The 21,963-nt window shown below is 39.3% G+C and overlaps 1 long non-coding RNA gene and 1 pseudogene across 1 annotated transcript; both read left to right on the top strand.

Annotated features, from left to right (window-relative positions):
* LOC141424244 (cytochrome P450 3A4-like) overlaps positions 1–3,605 on the top strand; it is a 148,369-nt pseudogene extending 144,764 nt beyond the window's left edge.
* A 16,950-nt stretch (positions 3,606–20,555) lies between these two features.
* On the top strand, positions 20,556–21,589 carry LOC141423839 (uncharacterized). Its single transcript, XR_012448615.1, has 2 exons — positions 20,556–20,839; positions 21,357–21,589. It is a non-coding gene; the product is annotated as an uncharacterized lncRNA (long non-coding RNA).
* Positions 21,590–21,963: the final 374 nt, after the last annotated feature.

Genomic DNA, 21,963 nt, shown 5'->3' with positions numbered 1-21,963 from the left:
CAATAACCATCACTCACCTCCACTACCCCATCAACACATCGCAACTATCTCCCTTGCTATTTTGTACACATCACATGTAAATATTTCAAACTGTACTCCAAAGTAAAATAAAACTTTCAAAACACATTCATATTGCCATTATCACTTTCCCTGAATTCATCCAGTCAAATAATGAGAAATCAAATTTGAAAACAACATTGATCTACACTTTCAGAAATTTTTACCCAAGAAATTCAGTGATGATAAAACAGATAAGAGCATCCTATACCTTATAAGTTATCTGACTTTTACCACTCTATGGGGGAAAGAGGTCTCACTTTTCCATCAGTTAGTCTACTTCCTGTGTGCCTTTCAGAGGGGGACTCCATCACCATCCTCAATGAAATTTTAGGGTTTAAGGATAAATTTTATCTCAAAAAGCATTTTCCTCCTCCCTTTTCAATAAGACTTAAAGCTCTCATATTGTAAGGGGAGCATAAAGGACTTTAGCTTACAATTCTCAGAGTGAAATAAGTACAGCCTGGTCTCAAGTGACCAGCCCATAAAAATATCTGCTATAATCCTGGTTGAAGTTTTAGCTCTGTGGTTTTGATGTTTTATTAATGTGCTTTCATTTACTATTGTGAAACCCAGATTCAGCAAGACAAACAAGGAGAGCATTGATCCTTACACATATATGCCCTTTGCAGTAGGACCACAAAACTGAATTGGAATGAGATTTCCTCAGAGTACATGAAACTCGCTCTCATCAGAGTGCTACAGAACTTCTCCTTCCAACCTTGTAAAGAAACACAGGTGAGATAGAAAACTCACAGCATAAGTGATGTTTTATTGGGAGTTTATTTAAAACTGAGGAGTCTATATACGAAAAGTAAATTCTCATTCATCTTTTAATAATTTATTCTATTCTCTTTGTCAAAGGATCTGTTTGGAGCCAGTTAAGAGCTCTAAGGGCCTGTAGTTCTGGACCTGCAAACCTCTGTCTCATGTAGAGTCAATGCAGATCAGCATGACATAACTGTGTGTGCTCTCTTAGAAATTCATGAAGGTTTAGATCATTTTTCAAGGTAGCTGGTGATGGGAAAGTGCTGTGAGCAATCATGAGGTGCAATGATCACCTTGCCATGATTTATGAATGGTGACCTTCACTGATTGCTCACAAGTTCCCTCAGGACAGTGTTTCTCAGCCACTAGCTGTACACTGAGGAACTTCAACAGCTCACAATACTTTGGTCATCCCAGATATTCTAGGAGAATTCACCCAGAGTGTGGCTTTCAAAGCTCGGCGTTGATTCCCATGCTCCACCGCCATGCATGATCACGGGTTCAGAGTATGACTTTGATATAAAAGCATTCGAGGACATCCTGTCTACCTGAGCTCACATTTCAGGATATCTGCTCCTGAGAAACTGGACTCTAAGTTTCTCATACTAAGTCCATATATCTTCTTCCCTGTCTTCGTTCTGTTCTATTCCCTTAAGTTCATTCCAGCAGGCAAGATGGCTCAGTGGTAGAGCATTTGCCTAGCAAGCATGAGGCCCTGAGTTCAAACTCCAGTACCACCAAAGCCAAAACCCGTGTACCTGGTTTTGAGATGGAGGAGTGGCTCAAGAGGTAGAGCTCCTGCCTAGTAAGCATGAGACCTGAGTTCAATCCCCATTACAGCAAAATAAAGTTTATCTCAATCCACTCCAAGGAGCCTTCCCCATGTTCTCCAAGTCCACATACTCATCTGCTGGTGTATTGGTCCCTGCAGGCTGCTGTCATCACCTATATTAAGGTTTCATCATTAAACCAGCCAATTTGGTTCTGTCTGTTTTGTCTATTTGAAAATACTCCCCTCCTTTCTAATTATCCTCATTTTCTTGCTTCCACAGACTCCCATTTGTGCCTGGTAGGTAACGTGTGCATTATAAGCCTTCAGTAAATGTTTAAGGAGAGGTTTTTCAGTTGGTTTAGAGTTCACAGGTGTAAAGTTGAAGCTATTGAAATGAAGCAATGACTGATAAAGTTAATCCCAAGGTCATCCATTTAATGTGTAGCTCTCCCTGGCAGTAAATGTTCCATATGAAAGAAGAGTATTTAAGGCCCCTTTCAGCTGTCCTATAAGTCTGTACACTAAGGGGTCTTCATTTTCAGAATAGGCAAAACTCTGGACCATTTGATGCAATTTTTTGGTGACACCACAGTTTGAACTCTGGGCTTCATGCTTGCAAAGTAGGCACTCTACCACTGAGCCACACCTCTAGTCCACTCTGGACCATTTGGGATGAGGAAAATACACTCTGGCAAGCTCTAAGTACCTGACAACTTTCTCCCTTCCCTCTACTGAGATCAGAAGAGTATTCTGTTGGAGGGTACCTCACACCACAACCTTGAAGAGAATGAAGCAAAACGATCAGTTCAAATATCTTAAGACTCAAAAGTTCCCATTTTCACTACCCTTAGAAGGAAGCCAATAGGAAATGTCAGGGAGCAAAAGGATAAACTTTCCTGAAGTTCACTTCTCATCATTAAATGGAATGTGTTCAGTTGGGATGTTGACCAGATACTTTAAAAGTCAAGGCCTTCATTTACTTGTGAATGATAAGATTTCATTCTTCTTCATGGCTGAGTAAAATTCCATTGTGTACCACATTTTCTTCATTCATTCTCAAGTAAATGGATGGAACTGGAGAACATCATTCTGAGCGAGGTTAGCCAGGCTCAGAAGACCAGAAATCATATGTTCTCCCTCATAAGTGGACTTTAGATCCAGGGCAAATACAGCAATGTTGTTGGACTTGGGTCACATGATGAGGGGAGAGCACATACAGGAGGTATGGATAGGTAGTAAATCCAAAACATGAAAGTGTTTGATGTCCCCACTCCAGAGAAACTAATACATAAACCTTAAAGTGATAGAGGTCAATACAAGAAGGGGATCAGGAACCAGTGTAAAGATCAGGTAGAGATGAATCAACTTGGGTTGTAACACATTTGTACATGGAAGCAATGCTAGGAATAGCTCTGTATAGCTATTCTTAACTCAACTAGCAAAAATCCTTTGTCTTTCTTACTATGCTTATGTCTTCTCTTCAACAAAACTAGAGATAAGGGAAGAACACTTTCTACCTGGAAGTGAGGGGGGAAGGGAAGGAGAGGTTAGGGGTGGGGGATGGGGAAAATGACCCAAACAATGTAAGCACATGTGAATAAATGAATTTAAAAAAAGAAGTCAAAGCCTATGTATTTGAAATGCAATTTAGCCTTTTTACTTAAAATTTAAATCTTCAAAGACAATGAATTTACACAATTTTGTCTCAGACCTTGCTCAATAAATATTTTGCTGCATGAATAGAGGGATGAAAGCTTTCTCTACTCAATCTTGATAAAGTTAGAGCATAAGAATATGCAGTCAAGGTACATGATGGTGAAAGGATTTTCATGTATTGCCAATGCATTATTGTCCTTAATGTTTCTGTTTTGTTCTGCTTTTGTGCTTGCTCCTAGTTCATTGATTGCTTGTTCAACTGTCACAGCTCCCCCTGGTGTTAGGCAACGTCAAGGGTCTTTGACCAGAAAAACCCATTGTGCTAAAGGTTGAGTCAAAAGATGGACTATAAGTGAATCATGAATTTTCCTCTGGAGTTCTGCTGTGTTCTTCAAGGATGTGTCCCTAAACATCAGAAACTTTAATCTGATTTTTTTTTACCAGCACTGGGGTTTGAATTCATGTCCTCAGGCTTGCTAAGTAGGCACTCTTACTGTTTGAGCCACTCCACAAACCCTTTAATTTACTTTTGAATAAAACCCAGAGGCAGACGTGTTTAATCCTTTGCCTTTTGTTGAATGATTAGCGTTTGGGACATTCATTGAACTGGCTCAAGATTTATGCAGACTATCATCTATTATGTAATGTAAAGCAAATGGTTATGTCAATAACAAATAAGCAGGTCACCTTTACTTCATTGAACATATAGATTGCTTTTGGTAGTATGGCCATTTCACAATGCTGATCCTACCAATCCAGGAGCAGGGGAGATCATTCTATACTCTGATGTCTTCTTGATTTCTCTTCAGTGGTTTATAGCTTTCATTGAAATGGTCTTTGATTTTCTTCATTAAATTTATTCTAAGGTAATTTTTTTGAGGCTATTGTAAATAGCTATAAAAGAGATGCAAATCAAAATTACACTAAGATTTCATCACACCTCAGAATGACCATATTTAAGGACAATAACAACAACAAATGCTGGCAAGGATGTGGTGAAACATGAAACCTTTTACACTAGTGGGAATGTAAAATAGCACAACCATTATGAAAAGAAGTATGGAGATTCCTCAGAGCTGAAGACAGAACTGCCATATGATGGCATATCCCAAAAGGAATGTAAGTCAGGATACAATAGAGACACCTGTACACCACTGTTCATGGCAGCACTATTCACAAACTACGGAAACACCCCAGATGCCCTACAACTGATGAATGGATCAAAAAATTGTGGTATATATACACAATGGAGTTTTACTTATCCATGAGGAATAATGACTTGTGGTTTGAGGTAAATGGATACAATTGGAGGACATGATGTTAAGTGAAGTAAGCCAGGCTCAGAAAGACAAAGGCCACGTGTTTCCTCTCATACATGGAAGATAGGTCCAAACATAAACATATAAATATAAACAAGCATGAACATATACAAACTGATCTGTAGAACATGGTTGTAACAGTGAAATTACTCTATGGAACTCAGGGGAGGAGATGAAGGAAAAGAGAATGATAGGTCATCAACAATATTATGAAACATCACATCTGTGAAGGTAGAGGATATAAGAATGTGCATGGAAAGCTGTTGAAAAATTGCAGGTGAGAGGTAAAAGACTAAGGGACAGCAACAGAAGGGGTTGAACAGACCAAAGTATACTCACAATGGGGACACATTGAGAAACCCCTTTGAACATCGACTTAGATATGAATAATGAAAGACAGGACTGTAAATAGGTACAGAGTATGAAGGGGATATAGCTTGTGGGAGGTGAGGGTATAGAGTTGATGGACTTTACATATTTATACAAATAGAACAAAGAAGCCTCTTGCAATAGTTTCAAGTGGGACAGGGAGGGGGTTCAGTGGGAGAGATGGTGGGGGTAATCTAACCAATGTACAATATAAGCCTATTTGGAATTGTCACCACAAATCCCCATGTAAAATGAATATCCCAATAAAAAAGCATTAATGGAGGGGAAAAAAAGAAATGTACAACTTGACCAGCATCCTTTGCCTGAATAAAGTTTTAGAATGCAGGTGAGGTGAGGAGGGCATCTGTGAAAGAGAAAAGATGGATGGAAATCAGCTGAAGAATTTATTATATAAATAAACATGTCAAGAGTAATTGAAGATAAGTTTGTCAGTGTTGGTGAAGGAGTCACTGATTCAGAAATGTAAAATCTAGAATGATCCCTATGAAGTCAAAACTGGAATGGGAATTTTCAGTGTAAATTCTTACTTTTCTAAACGAAGAGATGGAAAATGTAATTGTGTGTGTGCATGCACACGTGTGTGTAAACATGTGCACACGTGTGTATGAAAATGAATATCCCTACACCTTTGTTCTGAGCTGACTAGACCACAGTAACATCCTGACCACAATGAACACACCCATTGTCCAGACCCTGACTTCTGAATACCTTCTCCACTGTAGGAACCAAAGGCAGAGAAATATCTGATTCCCAGACCAAGATGATCCCAGGATATCTTGTTTTGCGATAAAGCAAGGAAATACTAAAAAAAGAAGTGGATATGTCAAAAGGACACAGAATCCAACTTAAGGTGCTTCCTCTGACATACTAAGAAATCATTTTCTCATAAAGTAGTGATATTAAAGACTCCCACCCATTGACTTAAATAATAAAATAAAGCTGCAATGTGGTATCCTGATAAATACATTAACTGAAAGCATAAAAACATGTTTACACAATTTCAGGCCACTTCCACTGTGTAGTTTGGAAGAGCAAAGGATTACATTACAGTGGAGAGACCTGGACAACATCTCCTGAATCACGTGACCAGAGGGGATGTTCTCAAAAAGGAAACAAATTACTTATGGGGTACTGGTAGAAGAAAGAAAGAAGGAACCGGGATCAAGATGGTGACAGAGACAGAGCCTCAGACCTCATGAGCTTCTGAACCAGAGACCCTGCAGAGAAGCTGAAGACACACCTGGCTGAGGTAAAGCACCAGGGAGAGCAAAAAATATGGCACTCTGAACCCTTAGATCATGGAAGTCTTCTGCATGCCATGATCTAATAAAAGACCACCTGGTCTACCAAATCCCCACCCTTAGGCCTACAGAGCCACTGCTTCATTATGCCGGGCTATCTGCCTCTCTGGTTGTGCCAGGCCACAGCCCCATGCCGGACCCATGAGGAAGGATTCCCATCTCTCAGGCTGTGCCGGACCCGTAACCACTGGGATCCCGGCCAGTCAGCTGCGCTGGACCCCAGCCCGGAGCCAGTCCCACAGTTAGCTGGGATACCCACCCCCTGAGCCCACCACCTTTCAGGCCCTCCTGAGCCCCAGCTACATGTGGGATGACCAGACCCCTGCCCCTCAGACTCCCGGCCATCAGTCCCTGCAGGGCTCCAGCTCTGGGTGGAATTACTGGAGCCTAGCCCCGCTGGGACAGGCACCAGCCTGGCATGAGACAACCACATCCACCAGCTCACCAGGAACCCTGCCCCTCAGGCAGAGCTGGCCCCAACTCTACAGGCTTTCCAGATAACTGCTTCACCAGACTCCCGCTAGGGCACCACTAGAGGACTACAAGCATGCCTAAGAGACACATACAGACTGGACTGGATGCTAAAGGATTAACAGAGCAACTAAGCCTGCAATTCTACTGTTCCAGAATTGTTAATTTTTTTTTCTTTTTCTCCCTTCTTTGAGTGTTTGGCAACCTGGTTAGCTCTTTGATCACCCACCATCTCTCCCATTTTTTTTCTTTTTTCCTCTCTTCTCTCTTCCTTTTATCTCTCCTTCTCGTTCTCTTTCTTATCTTTCTCTCATGATTTTTGTTAGTATTAATATTGTAACCCAGCTAATACTAAATTACACATAGTCCAAGGACACAAATGGTACCTAGTGGAAGTATGGGAAGAAGAAAAAGGCATGGAAACTGTTCTCCCCCCAAAAATAAAGTAGTAGAGAATTTACAGTGAAATTAAGAAAATGGATACCCAGATCCAGACTCCAAAAAAACAAAGATAAACTATACCAAGGAACCCAAAAAAGACCACAAGAACATCCTGAAAGAAGAAATTCTACAAGTAATTAATGAGAATTTCATAGAGATGCTACTATACATGGTCAACCAAAATGTACAGGAGGCACTAAAGAAATTCCAAGAAAACAAAACTAAAGAATATGAGAAAACACAGAAAGAAATAAATGAAATCAAAGGAGCCCTAAACAAACACCTAACTGAAACAAAGATCACCATAAACAGAGAGATAAATTAATTAAGGGCAAAAACTGACAATATTAAAGAAGTAACTCATGATATGGAAAACCTCACAAAAAAGAATGAAACAGAAATACAAAACAAAATGGAAGGCCATTCCAGCAGAATAGAACAAGCAGAAGACAGAATCTCAGAACTTGAAGATGAAATGGCAATTAAAGGAAAAACTGAAGAGCTATTAGTTAAACAACTCAAAACCTGTGAAAAGAAAATGCAAGAACTCACTGACTCCATCAAAAAACCAAACCTGAGAATCATTGGCATTGAAGAAGGAGAAGAGGTGCAAGCAAAAGGAATGTGTAATAATTTCAATGAAATAGTAACAGAAAATTTCCCAAATCTAGAGAAAACTATGCCCATTAGGGTACAGGAAGCCTCCAGAACACCAAACAGACCTGACCAAAATAGAACTACCCTACAACATATTATCATTAGAACAACAAGTACAGAGACTCAAGAAAGAATATTGAAGGCTGTAAGAGAGAAAAAACAAATAATATACAAAGGTAAACCCATCAAAATCACAGCAGACATCTCAACAGAAACATTAAAAGCAAAAAGAGCATGGGGTGAGATCTTCCAAGCACTGAATGAAAATAATTTGAATCCTAGGATACTTTACCCAGCAACAGTAACATTCAAAATAGATGGAACAATAAAAGTCTTCCATGATAAGAAGAAATTAAAACAATATGTGACACCAAGCCACCACTACAAAAGATTCTCCAAGGAATTCTGCACACAGATAATGAAATCGAACAAAACCATGAAAGGGCAGGCAATACCAAACCACAGGAGAAGAAAAGGCAAGAAAGTAAAGAGTAACATTGATTCAGTTACACATAATCAAACCCTGAATCAACAAAGACAACTAAATGACAGGGATCACCACATACTTATCAATACTAACACTGAATGTTAGTGAACTAAATTCCCCCATCAAAAGACACCAACTGGCAAACTGGATTAAAAAGAAAGATCCAACAATCTGCTGCCTATAAGAGACCCACCTCATTGACAGAAATAAGCACTGGCTGAAAGTGAAAGGCTGGAAGAAGATTTACCAAACCAATGGCCCCTGGAAACAGGCAGGGGTAGAAATACTTACCTTGGACAAAGTAGACTTTAAACCTACATTGATCAAATGAGATAAAGAAGGACACTCCATACCAATAAAAGGGAAAATACACCAAAAGGATATAACAATTATCAACCTATATGCACCCAACATCAATGCACCCAATTTCATCAATCATACTCTAAAGGGCCTAAAAGCACATATAAACCCCAACACAGTGGTAGTGGGAGACTTTAATATCCACCTATCACCAACAGATAGGTCATCCAAACAAAAAATCAATAAAGAAATCCTAGAACTAAATCATACCATATATCAAATGGACCTAGCTGATGTCTACAGAATATTTCATCCAACTTCTGCATAATACACATTCTTCTCAGCAGTGCATGGAACCTTTTCCAAAATTCATCATATCTTAGGGCACAAAGCAAGCCTCAGCAAATACAAGAAAATAGAAATAATCCCATGCATTCTGTCAGACCACAATGCATTAAAACTAGAAATCAACAACAAAAACAGCAGAAAAAAACACACAAACAATTGGAAGCTGAACAACACATTACTCAATGATGAATGGGTCACTAATGAAATAAAAGAGGAAATTAAAAGGTTCTTGGAAGTTAATGAAAATGAAAACATGACCTACCGGAACATATGGGACACAGCAAAGGCAGTCCAAAGAGGAAAGTTTAGAGCCATGAGTGCATATATCAAAAGGACAGAAAGTTCTCAAATCAATGACCTAACACTACAGCTGAAACTCCTAGAAAAACAAGAACAAACAATCACCAAATCAAGCAGTAGGAAAAAAATAATTAAGGGCTGAAATCAAAGAAATAGAAACAAAAAAAACCATACAAGAATCAATGAAACAAAAAGCTGGTTCTTTGAAAAAATAAATGAAATTGATAGACCCCTAGCAAACCTAACTAAAATGAGGACAGAAAAGAACCAAATCAGTAAAATTAGAAATTCAAAATGAGAGATAAAAACAAACACCATGGAAATCCAGGAAATCATCAGAGACTACTTTGAGAGCCTACACTCTAATAAATTTGAAAATCTTGAAGAAATGGACAGATTTCTAGAAACTTACAACCACCCAAAACAGAACCAAAAAGATATTAATCACCTGAATAGATCTATAACACAAAAAGAAATTGAAGCTGCCATTAAGAGCCTCCCAAAAGAGAAAAGCCCAGGACCTGATGGATTCACTGCTGAATTCTATCAGACATTTAAAGAAGAACTGATACCAACCCTCCTTAAACTGTTCCACAAAATAGAACGAAGAAGGAACATTGCCTAACTCATTATCTGAAGCCAATATTACTCTCATCCCAAAACCAGACAAAGACACCTCCAAAAAAGGAGAACTACAGGCCAATTTCCCTAATGAACATTGATGCAAAAATCCTCAATAAAACAATGGCAAACTGAATCCAACAACACATCAGAAAGATCATACACCATGACCAAGTATGATTCAACCCAGGGTTGCAGGGGTGGTTCAACATATGCAAATCTATAAATGTAATACAGCACATAAATAGAAGCATAGACAAAAACCACTTGATCATCTCAATAGATACGGAAAAAGTCTCCGACAAAATCCAACTGCACTTCATGATAAAAGCGCTAAGAAAACTAGGAATAAAAGGAATGTACCTCAATATTGTAAAGGCTATAATGACAAACCTACAGCCAACATCATATGTAACGGTGAAAAACTGAAACCATTCCCCCTAAAATCAGGAACGAGACAAGGGTGCCCACTGTCCCCACTCTTATTCAACACAGTATTGCAATTTCTAGCCACAGCAATTAGACAAGAAGAAATAAAAGGAATACAAATAGGTAAATAAACTGTCAAAATATCCTTATTTGCAGACAATATGATCCTATACCTTAAAGACCCAAAAAACTTTACACAAAAACTCTTGGACACCATAAACAGCTACAGTAAGGCAGGATACAAAATCAACCTACAAAACCATTAGCTTTTCTATACAACAACAATGAACAAACTGAGAAGGAACACATGGAAACAATTCCATTCACAATAGCCTCAAAAAAGTCAAATACCTAGGAATAAATTTAACAAAGGATGTGAATGACCTCTATAAGGAGAATTACAAACTCCTGAAGAAAGAGATTGAGGAAGTCTACAGAATTTGGAAAGACCTCCTGTGCTCATGGATTGGTAGAATCAACATAGTAAAAATGGCTATACTACTGAAATCAATCTACATGTTTAATGCAATTCCCCTAAAATGCCAATGACTTTCATCACAGACATTGAAAAATCTACCCTAAAATTCATTTGGAAACACAAGAGACCACGAATACCCAAGGCAATACTCAGAAAAAAACGCAATGCTGGAGGTATCACAATACCCAACTTCAAATTATATTACAAAGCAATAGCAATAAAAACAGTTTGGTACTGGCACAAAAACAGACATGAAGACCAGTGAAACAGAATAGAAGATCCAGATATGAATCCACACAACTATACTCACCTCATTTTTGACAAAGGTACCAAAAACATGCGATGGAGAAAAGACAGCCTCTTCAACAAATGTTGCTGGGAAAAGTGTTTATCCACCTGCAAAAACCTGAAACTAGACCCATGTTTATCACCCTGGACTAGTATCAACTCAAAATGGATCAAGGACCTAAATATCAGACCTGAAACTCTGAAGTTACTACAGGAAGGAGCAGGAAACAATCTGGAACTAATAGGTATAAGCAAGGACTTCCTCAATAGAACCCCAGCAGCCCAGCAACTAAGAGAAAGGATGGACAAAAGGGACTTCATAAAATTAAAATCTTCTGCACAACAAAAGAAATGGTGTCTAAATGGAAGAGACCACCCACAGAGTGAGAGAAAATAATCACCAGCTATACATCAGACAAGGGACTGATAACCAGAATATACAGGGAACTTAAGAAACTAAACTCTCCTAAAATCAATGAGCCAATTTAAAAATAGGCAACTGAACTTAATAGAACTTTCTCAAAAGAAGAAATTCAAATGACAAAAAAGCACATGAAAAAATGCTCACCATCTCTAGCCATAAAGGAAATGAAAATCAAAACCATACTAAGATTCCACCTCATTCCTGTTAGAATAGTCATTATCAAAAACACCAACAACAACATGTGTTGGTGAGGATGTGAGGAAAAAGGAACCCTTGCACACTGCTGGTGGGAATGCAAACTAGTGCAACCACTCTGGAAAAAAATTGGAGTCTTCTTAAAAATGTAAACATAGTCCTGCCATATGATCCAGAAATACCACTTCTGGGGGTATACCCAAAGGAATGCAACACAAGTTACTCTAGAGGCACCTGCACACCCATGTTTATTGCAGCACTATTTGCAATAGCCAAGTTATGGAAACAACCAGATGCCCCACTATTGATGAATGGATCAAGAAAATATGGTACTTGTACACAATGGAATTTTACTCAGCCATGAAGAATGAAATCTTATCATTTGCAAGTAAATGGATGGAACTAGAGAACATTATTTTGAGTGAGGTCAGCCAAGCTCAGAAGACCAAAAATCATACGTTCTCTCTCTATGCAGACTTTAAATCTAGGGCAAATGCAGCAACGTGGTTGGACTGGGATCACATGACAAGGGGAGAGCACATATGGGTGATATAGAAATAGGTAGAAAACCCAAAACATGAAAGCGTTTGATGTCCCCACTCCAGAGGAGCTAATACAGAAACCTTAAAGCTACAGAGGTTATCATGAGAAGGGGATCAGTAACCTGGGTAAAGATCAGTTAGAGATGAATCAACATGGATCATAACATGTGTACATGAAAGCAATGCTAGGAATACTTCTGGATAGCTATCCTTAACTCAGCTAGCAAAAGCACATTGTCTTCCTTATTAGGCATATCTCTTTTCTTCAACAAAGCTAGTGATAAAGGCATAACAGGACCTGCCTGGAACTGAGGGGGGAAGTGGGAAAGGTTGGGGGAGGGGGGCAGGGGGGAGAAATGACCCAAACAATGTATGCACATGTGAATAAATGAATAATAAAAAAAAGAAAGAAAGAAGAATCCACTGCTGCCTCTGTGATATTCTGGACAAGGAGACAATGTTGAAAAAAATGTCAGAAAAAAATAGATTTAGATATATTCTACTATTACAATGTCAATATTTTGTAACCTTCAAAAGAATCGAGGTCCAGAAAGCCAAGATAGTTTAGAAGTGTCCCAGGCACATTAGGCACAGCACTTGGGCTGATCCTTCTACTACAAAGGACATATTGAGACAGTTAGGGGAATGTGAATGGGCTCTGAGGACTAGATGGCAATGTTGTATCAATGGTAACTTCCTGATTTTGCAAGGATTAAAGACGTTAATGCCTGCAAGGCTTTATGTGACTTATCCAGTCACACAGAAATTCACTATGCAGGCCATGTTACTCACATCCGTTATTCCCTGAAGTCCTCTTCTGATTGCAGAAGTGGTGGGATCCAGCCAGTGTGCCATGGATCAATGTGTAAAAGAACCAATCTGCTCAATGACTCATTTATTGGATTCCAGAGGATACTTTCTGAGTTCTCATTCTTCTCCCTATCTCCCTACCTCTCAGATGCTACACTATAAAATAAGAAGAGGTGGGTTTCCTTGCAAACACACTTTACAATTTTTATGAAGTCCTGATCTGACATCTGCCCTATGAGAGGGAGCGGCCATGTTAAAAAATCAGAAGTCAGAGCTTAGGAGATAAGCTCCCCTATATCCTCTCAGTAGGCCCCACCTCTTAAAGGTCCCTCTACCTCTTTAAAATTGCTACAATGCATTTCAAGCATACAACCAGTGAACCACTTGGGTGAATAAGCACATTCAAAACATAATATTCCAATCTTGGCCCCCACAGCTCATGTCCACCTCATGTTGAAATGCTCACTAATTCCATCCCAGTAGTACCAAAGTCTTCCCTTGTTCCAGCCTCATTCATCTTTAAAAAGTCCAAGTCCAAAGTATCATCTGAACTTCAAGGCAAACTCTTCATGGTTATCATCAAAAATGAAGAACAAGTTACATAGTTCCAAGATACAATGATGGGATGGGCACAGTGCAAACATTTCCTATTCAAAAAGGACAAAACTGGGGAGTAGAAAGGAGTAATTCAACCAAAGAAAACCAGACCAACAGGCCAGACACTAAATACAAAAGCTTTGAATATGAATCTAGTGTACATTGCAACAGGGTGTGAGCCCCAGGACAAAGGCAGCACTCTTGTCAATTTTCTGTCATGGGCTTCATGGCTACTCTTCAATGAGCTGGGTACATTGTCTGAAGTTTTCTCAGGTAGATATAGCTCACTGCTGGTAGTTCACCTTTTCTGGAATTCAGATATTGGCTGCACTTACACAGCAATCATGCCTCCATCACTTCAGTGACCCCAACTTAGAGGTAAACTCCTGCCTATGCTTTTAGATTTCCCTTTGAAATCTCAGTGGAAGCCACCATGACCTCATAACTCTTGCATCTTGCATGCTGACAGAATGTCATGCTTGGCAGGGATGCCAACATCTACCACAAGCAACCTGAGCACACTTGAAGCATAGCGAAAGGTGTGGGGTGCTTTTCTGGAAAGCGTAACAGAACACAATGGGTTCTCCTCCAAATGATTACAAAAGCAATCACAACCAGAAGATAAAAGATAGAGAAAGATTCGTTGCCTGTAGCCAGTAATGAGAGTACTGGAGGTATCCTAAAGCAGTGCCCTCCTTGAAGAAAGTAAGCACACAAATTTTATTTGGAAGATTATACATATTCATAAATGAAAACAGTGTTGGGCACTTTCAGAGCATGCTTAGTTTAAAATCATATTCAGAAGAAAAGATGGTAGACACAGTACTGTGCATGCTTAGTTCAAGGTCATGGTGCACATGTTTGAAAAGTTAAAATGGTGGACAGGAGTACTTCTGGACATGTTCAGCTTGGGGCATAAGAATGGCAGATGAGAATATCTTCAGATACATTTAGCTTCTTTTTTCCTAAAAATATTTTACTAGAAACTAAGAAAAGGACACTGAATTTGTATTAATATGGGAATTTGCCCCAAGGGCATCTGCTTCACTTAGCTGCTAACAAATGCAGAGAGATGAGTCTCTATGGAGATCTGAACAGCAAGCAATTTTAGGTCACCTCAGATTTGGTCCCTGAAGCAATTCCTTCCCTGAAAAGTTCCTGGGCCTATGATGGGAGATGACACCTTACAGATTTCTGAGATGCTTTTAGTGTCTTTTTCTCCTTGCCCCAAAACAAAACATCTGGATCCCCTTTGTCAATGGTAATCCCTTCAGCAAACAGTGTCCTTTGTTCTCTTACAAGCTTTTCTACTCTCTTCCTGGTTAGACTCAGTATTTCCCAAATATTTATTTTCTAGCCTTTCTTTAAATTTGATTAAAAATGGCCCAAAAAAACTATGCTGCTGCTCAAGTGCTCTGCTGTCTAGATATTTCTTCTACTAACTAAACTAGGACATCATTTTTAATTTGGGCCTTCCATGAAGCTTTGCAGCAGAGGCACAGTTCTCCCAGGTCCTTGGCAACAGTATAAGGATTGCCTTTATTCCAATTCTTAAAAGCACCTCATTTCCAACTGAGGGTACTTCTCTAGTCTCCTTGTCTCTGAGCCACCATCACAATCACCCCTAATGCTGTTCTGGTAAGATTGTAGGCATTTTCTAGTCTGTTCCTCCAAACTCTCCCAATCTCTATCAGGTACCCAATTCCAAAACTGTGTCAACAATTTCAGATATAGTTTCTAGTTAGGATACACTCATCTCCACCGATTTCTATACTATAATGAAGTTCCTTAGTAGAGCCTGAGACTTTCACTTCTGGATGAGAAGAGCCAACTGAGAATGTGACAAGATTGTTAGGCTGCCCTGCAGGAATCTTTCTACTTAGCTCCAGCTGTTCTCCAACTGTCAGTCTTCCTGCCTCTGCAACATAAGTGCTGGATTTTTTTTCCCTTCCTATTATGAGGAGAGATAATAGCAAGTTTGTAAGATTAAATGAGAGACCCAATAAAGAGAAGAGAACTTATAATTGAGGGGAGAAGACAGATCCTGGAGCAGCATCCTTGGATGAGAATAGAACTAGTGTTCAAGAGAAGAGGTGGGGTTTGCCAAAAATTATGTTTGCATCTACAGTAATGGGAGAGAAGATAGAGCAGCCTATGAGAGCAGATATAGGAAACCCAGTGTTTGCTGGTAGAACCAATTAAAGCAAAACCAAATGGGAAAAAACACCTGTTGTTTATTTTTCACATAGTCATTGTTTGCCCTCAAGATCCTCCCTTTCTCAAAAAACTAAACTAATCAGTGAACCAATAAAGAAGTGGGCAGCTGAACTAAACAGAAATTTTTCAAAGGAAGAAATCCAAATGGACAAAAAATACATGAAAAAATTCTCACCATCCCTGACCATAAAGGAAATGCAAACCAAAACCATATTAACATTCCACCTCACTCCTGTTAAAATAGCTATCATCAAAAACACCACCACCAACAAGTGTTGGTGGGGATGCAGAGAAAAAGGAACCTTGTACACTGCTGGTGGAAATGTAAGCTAGTACAACCACTTTGGAAAATAATATGGAGGCTTCTTAAAATGCTAAACATAGATCTGCCATATGTTCCAGTAATACCACTTCTAGGGATATACCCAAAAGAATGTGACTCGGGTTATTCCAAAGGCACCTGCACACCCATGTTTATTGCAGCACTATTCACAAGAGCCAAGTTATGGAAACAGCCAAGATACCCCACTACTGACGAATGGATTAAGAAAATGTGGTATTTGTACACAGTAGAATTTTACTCAGCCCTGAAGAAGAATGAAATGTTATCATTCACAAGTAAATGGATGGAACTGGAGAACATCATCTTAAGTGAAGTTAGCCAGACTCAGAAGGTCAAAAATCGTATGTTCTCCCTCACATGTGGACTTTAGACGTAAAACAAAAGCAGTAATATTATTGGACATGGGTCACACACTAGGGGGAGGACGTGTGCAGGAGGAATAGGGAAAGGGAAGGAAACCTAAAACTTGAAAGTGTTTGATATGTCCACTGTCGAGGAGCTAATAAAGTAATCTTAAACTGACAGATGCCACTATGGAAAGGTGTCTAGGAAGTAGTGAAAAGATACGGTAGAGATTAACTAATTCAGGTTGTAATACACATGTGAATGAAAGCAATTTGCTAAAAATCTCTCTGTATAGCTCTTTATTTCAAGCTAGCAAAACAGCTATGTCTTTCTTATTATCTCTTATGTTTTCTCTTCAACAAAATTGGAGAAGAGGTCAGAACAGGATCTCCCTGGAAGCGAGAGGATGAGGAGAGGGGGAAGGGGAGGGGAGGGGGGGAAAGGGGAAAGATGGCCCAAACAATTAATACACATAGGAATAAATGAATAAACAATAAAAAAAAATCCTTCCTTTGAGGAAAGGACCTTTGAACATGAACTCTTTCTTCCAGGATAATACCCAATGGCAGTCCCTAAAGTATTTTTCCTCCTGATAGAGAGATAAGTTGGGAAGTATATGTTTAAAATTTTTTTGAAAAGTTGAAAATTGGTTATCTTTTATTTATTTATGTTATCATATTATTATTGTATTGGGTGCATTGTGACATCTACAAAAGTTCTTGCAATATATCATAGTTGAATTTACCCCTTCCATGAGTCTCCTTCATTCCTTCCTCTCCCCATTCCTGGAATAGTTTCAACATGTCCTATTTTTCCACTTTCATACATGGATACATAGTATTTCTACCACATTAGCCATCTTACACCTTTTCCTTATCTCCTCCTCCCTCACACTGGTACCAACCCCCAGACAGGACCTGTTTTCCTTCTGCATATCTACACAGTTGTGCTATGAACCTAGCCTTTATCCAGTGTTTCTAATCTATATGATCCCATGGGACATGATGTAGTCAATCAGTGGAAGAGCAATGACTCCCAAGCCATACAAACATGTACTCAACTACATGCCATGAATTGTATTTAAGTCACTCTGGTCACCAAGTGTGCACCACTTCTGTTCTGCCAAGACTTCTTCCTTTTTTGTTGTCATTTAGTGGGCAGTCTTAGAAACACTACAGAATAAAAGTCCAGCGATCTTCAGCCTTTTGGTGATTAAATGCACATCAGCAAATCTATGGGTTGGCCTGAGTCACTATTGGAAAGCATGAGCAGGTTATAAGACTTTTGCAAAATGCTTGGAAGGAGTGACTCTGTACTTTTGATTCATTTCTCCCCATTGTAGTGTAAGTTTAAAGCACTGTGAATGAAGTAGCTGTCAGGGATTGGAATGGGTGTTTTTCTTTATTTTTATTCTTTTTTAAAGGGGAAGGAAGTTTGACATTTTTAAAAATTTTTTATCCATTTATTCACATGTGCACTCATTGAGCCATTCCACTCCCTGCCCCTCGCCCCCTCCTTCTCCACCCCATCCCCATTTGCTTCCATGCAGACCCTGTTCTACCCTTATCACTAATTTTGTTGAAGAGAAGACATAAGCAATAATAAGGAAGACAAAGCATTTTTGATAATTGAGATAAGGATAGCTATATAGAGAGATTCCTAGCATTGCTTCCATGTACAAATGTGCTACAACCCAAGTTGATTCATCTCTACCTGATCTTTTACTAGTTCCTGATCCCTTTCCCATATTGACCTCTGTCACCTTAAGGTTCCTGTATTAGTTCCTCTGCAGTGGGGACATCAAATACTTTCATGTTTTGGGTTTCCTACCTATCCCCCTACCTCTCGAATGTGATCTCCCCTTAGCATGTGACCCAAGTCCTATAACATTGCTGTATTGGCCCTAGATCTAAAGTCCACATATGAGGGAAAACATACGATTTTTGGTCTTCTGAGCCTGGCTGACCTCGCTCAGAATGATACTCTCCAGTTCCACCCATTTACCTGCAAATGATAAGATTTCATTCTTATTCAGAGCTGAGTAAAATTCCATTGTGTATAAATACCACCTTTTCTTAATCCATTCATCAGTAGTGGGGCATCTTGGCTGTTTCCATAACTTGGCTATTGTGAATAGTGCTGCAATAAACATGGGTGTGCAGGTGCCTCTGGGATAACCTGACTCTCATTCCTTTGGGTATATCCCCGGGACTGGGATTACTAGATCATATGGCAGATCTATGTTTAGATTTTTTTTTTCATTTTTCTTTTATTACTATATTTAGATTTTTAACAAGCCTACATATTTTTTCCAGAGTGGTTGCACTAGCTTGCATTCCCACCAGCAGTGTATGAGGGTTCCTTTTTCCCCACATCCTCGCTAACATCTGTTATAGTGGTGTTTTTAATTATGGTTATTATAACAGGGGTGAGGTGGGATATTAGTGTGGTTTTGATTTGCATTTCCTTTATGGCTAGAGATGGTGAGCAATTTTTCATGTATTTTTTGGCCATTTGAATTTCTTCTTTTGAGAAAGTTCTGTTTAGTTCAGTTGCACATTTCTTTATTGGTTCATTGATTTGGGGAGAGTTTAGTTTTTTAAGTTCCCTGTATATTCTGGTTATCAGTCTTTTGTCTGATGTACAGATGGCAAATATTTTCTCCCACTCTGTGGATGGTCTTTTCAGTTTACAGACCATTTCTTTTGTTGTGCAGAAGTTTTTAATTTTATGAAGTCCCATTTGTCCATCCTTTCTCTTAATTGCTGAGCTGCTGGGGTTCTATTGAGGAAATCTTGGCCTATACCTATTAATTCCAGAGTATTCTCTGCTCTTTCCTGTAATAACTTCAGAGTTTCAGGTCTGATATTAAGGCCCTTGATCCATTTTGAGTTGATACTAGTCCAGGGTGATAAACATGGATCTAGTTTCAGTTTTTTGCAGGTAGATAACCACTTTTCCCAGCAACATTTGTTGAAGAGGCTGTCTTTTGTCCATCGTATATTTTTCACACATTTGTCAAAAATAAGGTGGGCATAGTTGTGTGGATTCATATCCAAGTCCTCTATTCTGTTCCACTGGTCTTCATGTCTGTTCTTTTGCCAGTACCATGCTGTTTTTACTGCTATTGCTTTGTAATATAGTTTGAAGTTGGGTATTGTGATACCACTAGCATTGCTCTTTTTGCTGAGTATTGCCTTGGCTATTCCAGGTCTCTTTTGTTTCTAAATGAACTTTAGGGCAGATTTTTCAATCCCTGTGATGAATGTCCTTGGGATTTTGATGGGAATTGCATTAAAAATGTAGATTGCTTTTGGTAGTATAGCCATTTTGGGTATGTTGATTCTACCAATCCATGAGCATGGGAGATCTCTCCACCTTCTGTAGTCTTCCTCGATCTCTTTCTTCAGGGGTTTGTAGTTCTCCTTGTAGATGTCATTCACATCCTTTGTTAAGTTTACTCCTAGGTACTTGATTTTTTTGAGGCTACTATAAATAGGATTGTTTCCATATATTCTTTCTCAGTTTGTTCATTATTGGTATAGAAAAGCTAATGATTTTTGTAAGTTGATTTTGTATCCTGCCACCTTGCTGTAGCTGTTCATGGTGTCCAGGAGTTTTCAGGTAGAGTTTTTTGGGTCTTTAAGGTATAGGATCATATCGTCTGCAAATAAGAATATTTTGACAGTTTCTTTACCTATTTGTATTCCTTTTATTTCTTCTTCTTGCCTAATTGCTCTGACTAGAAATTCCAGTACTGTTGAAGCCAGCAATGGGACCTTGACTGTGTGAGTTGGTACCTGGCCTTGTGAGAAAGCTCCAAGGAACTTGGGTAAAAGCCTCAGGACCAGACTGTGCCTGTGTGAGTTGGTATCTGGCCTTGTGAGGAAGCCAGATGTCCAGAAAAACCACGGTTCCCAGATGGTTTCGTGTCCTTCAGATGTAAATAAGAAAGTTATGTTCACTGTGTGCTTCTCTTGCTTCTCTGTTCCCGTTTTAAAGGAGACATAACAGAGTTAATTTTAACTGTGCTTCCCTGTGCTAATGTAAACTTGACATGTAATACTTGGCATGCTTTTTCTGACCAAATGCTCTCTGTGTAAAAGGAGTTTATAAAAAGCAATGTACATTTCATTAAAGTGGCTATTGAGCAGGACTCAGTAGTCCCTGCATCTCTTCCGGCTTCAGTTACCCAGGTTCCGCCAGTAAATGGCATTACATTTGGCACCCGAACAGAGACCTGAAGAATTTTGAAAGTGCCGCGAAGACCCTCACAGAAGGAGGTAAGTGAGACAAGATGGGGCAAAATCAATGCAGAGTCCAGCCTTTTCTTTCACACGTTCATCATTTTTTATTATGAGGAGGAGCTTGAGTTTCCAAACAGCAGTTAAAGGACTGCTTAGAAGTAAATTGTGAGTGTAATCCTTGGTTTCCTGAGGAAGGTACTTTAGATGAAGAAGTTTGGGAGCGAGCATGTAAAAATGTTGAAAAGGCACACACACAGGGAGAAAAGATACCTGCTCATTTTTGGATAACATTGGCTCTGGTTAGGTCTGTAATTCCTATACTTGGAGGAGACAGAAGGGAAGAAAATTTAGAAAAAGATACTGTAGGCTCCTTTCATGAGTATAAATTAGATGCAGGTGATATGGAAAAAATCACTAAGGAAAATAAAAGGTGCTTTACTTATGGCTTTACTGTGCCAGAGGACACTGAAAGTAAACCCCTGCTGCTTGCAGTGCCAGCAATTGCAATGCCCCTCTGAGAGAAACTGCTGATTTTTTTCCTCTTCCCCCACAGGAGGAAGTTTGGAATGAACATCCTGAAATGGGAAACATTGAAGAGGAAATGCATTATTTACATATTTGCCCCGACAAGGGCTTGGGAAGAAAGAATGACCCTTCATTAGCAGCTCACATTCCTATCCCCTCACGGCTGCATGAATTGCGACTGCTGTTTCCTGTTATGTTTAATACGAAGGGCAATAGAACTTGTAATGGATTGGATATGAATCTTATAAAAGACTTTAAAAAGGCTTGTGTAACTTATGGTCCTGATTCTCCTTTTTTTTAATATATTATTCATATGTGCATACAAGGCTTGGGTCATTTCTCCCCCCTACCCCCAGCCCCTCCCTTACCACCCACTCCACCCCCTCCCTCTCCTCCCCACCCCCTCAATACCCAGCAGAAACTGTTTTACCCTTATTTCTAATTTTGTTGTAGAAAGATTATAAGCAATAATAGGAAGGAACAAGGGTTTTTGCTGGTTGAGATAAGGATAGCTATACAGGGAGTTGGCTCACATTGATTTCCTGTGCGTGGGTGTTACCTTCTAGGTTAATTCTTTTTGAGCTAACCTTTTCTCTAGTTCCTGGTTCCCTTTTCCTATTGGCCTCAGTTCTTTT

Source organism: Castor canadensis, chromosome 6 (genome assembly GCF_047511655.1).
Source record: "Castor canadensis chromosome 6, mCasCan1.hap1v2, whole genome shotgun sequence".
Taxonomy (NCBI): Eukaryota; Metazoa; Chordata; class Mammalia; order Rodentia; family Castoridae; genus Castor; species Castor canadensis.
Note: the sequence above shows the minus strand (reverse complement) of the source record. Positions and strands in the feature narration are given on the sequence as shown.